Genomic DNA, 5,201 nt, shown 5'->3' with positions numbered 1-5,201 from the left:
GCTCTACGTTTTATTGCAGATATAGGTAGACAGTCATTATTTCTGACACTTTCTCAGCGTTACAAGGAGTACTCTAGGGGAAAAACTAGTGCACAATGCTACAGAAATAGATTGATATAACCACATGGAAACCAGTTACTTTAGTGAGCCATTGTAACCAACACAATATTCCCTTAATGATATTAAACAGTCACATAGATTCCAAATTCCGTGTAAGACTCCTATCTCAAAACAACCCCAGTTATCTACAAATTAAGTTGCCAAGAGGGAAATTTATTTTCTTCACATCACATGGTAGCTCACAAGAAATACATTCCTGAGTGAGAACGGATTTTTTTTTTTTTTTTAGCATTAAAGTTTATTATTATATAGGGGACATTAAAACAAGACGATGGTCAACAGCAATCACTTTATAGCACTTGCGGGACGTTAGAAATCAGTATATTGAGAAGCCTCCAGTTAAAGAGGACTTGGAGTGGTTACCGTGCAGCAGGTATTGGTGTCGCATCAATTGCGATAACAGGATATGTCATAAAGAAGAGGTGTGAAGGTCGTCTTTGGCCGTGAGCTCTTTAAGAGAGAGGCTCTTGCATGCTGTTTTTGAGCCCAACAAGTGAGTTACGGAATCCCGTAGGAGTCCCTCCTTACCCACAAGTCACTGCTTTTAGCCATGGTGGTCGGCTTTTCAAAATCGCTCAAGTCATAGCCAGGGCAGGATTTTAACTTCCTCTTTAGTCTCGCCAAATGCCCCTTGTTCTCTCATTTTCCGTGCTAAGAGGCCGGAGGCTAAAATGGTGGCATATCACCGGTCTGCGGGAAGCAGATTTGCCCATTCGGGAATTCTGTGGTTGTGGTGGAGTGATTGGGACAAGCATGGTGACATACTCCTAGGGCCGGAATCTCATGGAACCGCCCGGTCGCTACATTGGCACGTGTTCTACCGTGGCAGCTCTGGAAGGCTATCCGGTCCACCTGGGGACCACCTGTTTTCACAGCCCAGTCCCCGGATCACTGAATTCAACTAGTGGCAGCCCCTTCTGAAAAGAGTCATCAATTCAAAAAGAAATCTTTGTGTTTGCATATTTAAAGCCAAGATAATTATTGGCAGTCTCTGCATAACAAATGTAATTTCAATTAGACTCTTTTTCTAAATTAAAAACTATTGCTCCTGTGTAATGAGTATTCCTAGTTTTGTTTTTTTGTTTTTTTTTTTTTTTAGTGCATTTTTAATGTTTTTATTCGAGGAACATTAAGAGCATTGAACAAAACGCTGTCCAATTACTATATAATGTTAACAAATATGCCGAATCCTTCGTTTCTGTGCGAGTAAGTGAAGTTTGTGGAGCAAGACGGGGCAAGCCGATTATCACCGAGATTTTCAACGCTAAGCTAGATGGGACAATATTTGAAATTGTATGGCTGCAGAATAGATTCTTTGGCTTGAAAGTTGCCAGGAGTTGTCAAATTCTTCTTAATGGCTTACTGTCTCTAACAGCTTTTTAAAGTTTATTTTTGAGAGAGAGAGAGATCACGTGGGGCAGAGAGAGAGGGAGACAGAGAAGCCCAGGCAGGCTCCACACTGTCAGCACAGAGCCCACGGTGGGGCTCGAACTCACAGACCGTGAGATCGTGACCTGAGCCCAAATCAAGAGTCAGAGGCTTAACTGACTGAATCACCCAGGCGCCCCAGTATCTCTAACATTTGATAATGTTGTACGTTTCTTATGTTGAAACATTGTTGAAACTTCTACCCACACCTCGGCTATTGGATCAAATTAAAAACAGCATATGGCCTTCTGATAGTATATGAAACGATTGGTTGCAAAGAAAAATTTTGTCGTGGGACGCAGGGTCATTTTGGTACTCTCCGGCAGATTCCAGAAAGATGGAATTGAATAGAAAAATCAAACCAGACATCCTTATCTCCTTGCCTTGCTAACTGGTTTCTATGGCTTTCACCGCCTGGAAGCTTATCACCAGCACATAGCGTAGCAGTTGGGGCTGTCGTTGTTGATGAAGAGAAGTTTATTTTTGGTGCTGGCATCATGGATAAAACAGCCCAGGAAAAGTGAATATCCGAATATATTCTCTCCATCTGACATTGTATCACTTGCCTCGGGCCTCTCCACAGTGTTGTTTCTTTCTATGTGGAGAGAAGCAATTAAAAAAAATCACCTGCTAAAACGGAGCTTGGATGTTGCTTTCCCATTTTCTGTAAGCAGGTTGGCTGTTTTGCCCTTGAGCCTTAAGAAGCGTTGCTGATTGGCTGTTTGTTATTTTTTAATAATATATGGCATGTATCCAAGTAAGCATTCCGATGACCTCGACAATAAAATGTGATTCTTGGCTGCAAGGTCTATGGGGGGATGGCAGGCTGCCAGCCACTCATACATCATTTACAGGGGGCTGTTTCTGACAGGCCGGTGTTAGTTATTGTAAATGAGTGACAGTCCCTATAAGTCACCTGTAAGCCTTACTCCACTGGCCTCGGGCTTCCCGGATGCCCCGGCCCCTTCAGCACACGTGCTCCTCCCTGTCGAAGACCCTCATTCACAGACCCTCCCGTGCACGCTGCTGTCTGCCTGGGCTCATCAGTACGTGGCACTACCTTGTATGTGATTGACGATAATTAGGTTTCAACTGCCTTCTGATGCAGAAATACTATTAGAGCACGGCCAATTCTGGCCCTGTAATCTTGCCTCTGAAAGGGTATTGATTCACTCTTTCACATTTTTAAAAGGTCATGGCAATAATTCCATCTGAACTGTGCTAAGTGAAAATAGTTTGTAGAAATAATATGGTTGCTTCTTCGTTCCATGGTAATTGAAAGCCGCAATGGCTTGTTTCTTTTAGTATATTTTAATTACATGTGTCTCTTCGTCCCATCTTCCCCTGATGGAGTGTTTGTGAAGTTATAAAACAGTCGGCCCTCTGTGTGAAATGTCTTCTGACTTTTGGGCAAAGAGGACTTTTTTGTTTTCCTACTGTGTGAAGTGAGGCCTAACCGAATACTTGGGTCATGTTGCCTTGTTAACGTAAGGCTTAAAAAGGGAAGACGCCATCCTTTTCCCTGGCACTATCACCTGCCTGCCTGTTTCAATGAGATTAGAGCACACTGGCCTTGGTAAACAGGATACCAAATTTGCGTGCTTTCCACAAATTTTCATCGTAGCTACGCGGTCCTTTCTGGGTCGACTGAAAACTGTTATTCTCGGTAGTTATCAGCCCATAATCAAATGAATTCGTTGTGAGCGTGCAGAGCTCCGGTAGGGGAACCACCCCGGGCAGGTGACAAGAAACTATGAATGCTGTAGCGTAAATTACCGGGAAACTCAGACTGCAGGTAGAGACTTTTTTCCTACGTCTCCAGCTTTGCCGAGGCGAAAGAATTTTAAAGTGCTTGAATCGCGTGTTTCGTGAAAGGGGCCGATCAGACTTTATGCTCTGAGCCACTCTGTATATGTCTCCCAGTTAGGGGGTGAGGAGCGGGGGGGAAGCCTCAGCTGTTTCTAATCTCAAAAATGAGCCCGTCATTGTACTTGCAAACTAAGGGGCATATTCTCACCCAGAGCATGGGGATTTACGCACATAATTACCATTAATGCTAATGGCGTTTATGTCTGTACAGCCCCGCACATCAAGATGAGAATATATTTCCATGTCTTCACGCTGTGAAAGTCCATTTAATATCATTCATTTTACAACTTATTTTTTAAGATGATGTCCATATCCTGTCATGGCGTACATATGCCTAGTTAAAAGTAAATGTGGGAAATATTGGGAAGAGATGTGATAGCTAAACTTGTTCGCGTGGATGAAATATGGCTGAACTCAAATCCATTCATACTCTTTAAACACAACGCTCTATTCGGCTTTGAAACCGCTGGCACGCTTTTCATAGTGTTATAAATTTGTCAGCCTAATGGGACGTTTTGTAGATGTTTTCCTTTTTAAGTGCTTTAACAGGAGTAGGTATTCCATTGATCCAAAAATTCAGCTCAGCGTTTCATTTCTTCGAGATGGGAATCATACGCTGAATGTCTCTCAGAGATTAAGTGGTGGATAGTGCCCTCCATCTCGTCAAGGAAAGGCAATTCACTCCCTGCCGAAGTCTCCTCTCTTCTGGCCTCCGGGAACATCTCAAGAGGGGGGCCTGGTCTGCGGCCGGAGATGTCAGTGGTCGTCAGAATTTGAGGTTGTTCCACATCTACATCGATTGTATGATTCTCTTTATACATCAGGCCCAATAGCCTATTGAAAGGCGTCTTCACGTCTATGCTGGCCAAGCAAATTCAGATCCAGGTCTCAATTGATCTGTCCTGGGACTTTGACCATTAAGCGAAAATGATGGATCTACCTCACCTGTCCAATCTCTGAAACCTTTCTCTTTGAGCCAGCCCAAAGCAAAAGGGTTCCGTGTTTAAAACGGAGACCTAAGAATCCGACAGGCATGCTGAAATCCTTCCTGAGAGGTCTCTGTGGGTCTCCTTCAAAGGTATACGGCCTCCTCTGGGGGAAAGAGAAGAGCTGCGTAGCAGATCTCAGAAGGCTGCGCAAAGGAGCGAGGTCACTTCTGAATGGGCTCAAGATGGCCAACTGTGCCCAGCTGGGTGGCCTCAGGCACAGCACTGGACTGGAGTCTGTTTCCTCGTGGATAAGATTGAGCAGGATGGGGCACCTGGGTGGCGCAGTCGGTTAAGCGTCCGACTTCAGCCAGGTCACGATCTCGCGGTCCGTGAGTTCGAGCCCCGCGTCAGGCTCTGGGCTGATGGCTCAGAGCCTGGAGCCTGCTTCCGATTCTGTGTCTCCCTCTCTCTCTGCCCCTCCCCCGTTCATGCTTTGTCTCTCTCTATCCCAAAAATAAATAAACGTTGAAAAAAAAAAAATTAAGATTGAGCAGAATGAATACTGAATGTTTTTACTGCCTTGAAATTTTATAACCAGTGCCATGCCGTATTTGGCTTTTATAAACATTAGGATTATGGTGAATTACAATGAATAACCGAAAGGAAACACTGGTGTCCAAGGGGTTAGGCATGCGAGGAGGTGAGACTCCAGAGTATTAGATGTCTGGACACAAAATGCTAGTAGAACAGCTACGATGCAGGCCCAGAGCCTATGCCCGAGTCCAGACCACATCCTGATATGTGATTGCTTTGCGTGCGACTTGCCGACTTGACTCTTACCAGCCTAGTAAGTTC

Source organism: Leopardus geoffroyi, chromosome A2, assembly GCF_018350155.1.
Source record: "Leopardus geoffroyi isolate Oge1 chromosome A2, O.geoffroyi_Oge1_pat1.0, whole genome shotgun sequence".
NCBI lineage: Eukaryota > Metazoa > Chordata > Mammalia > Carnivora > Felidae > Leopardus > Leopardus geoffroyi.
The sequence above is the reverse complement of the archived record's forward strand: the minus strand, read 5'-3'. Positions refer to the sequence as shown.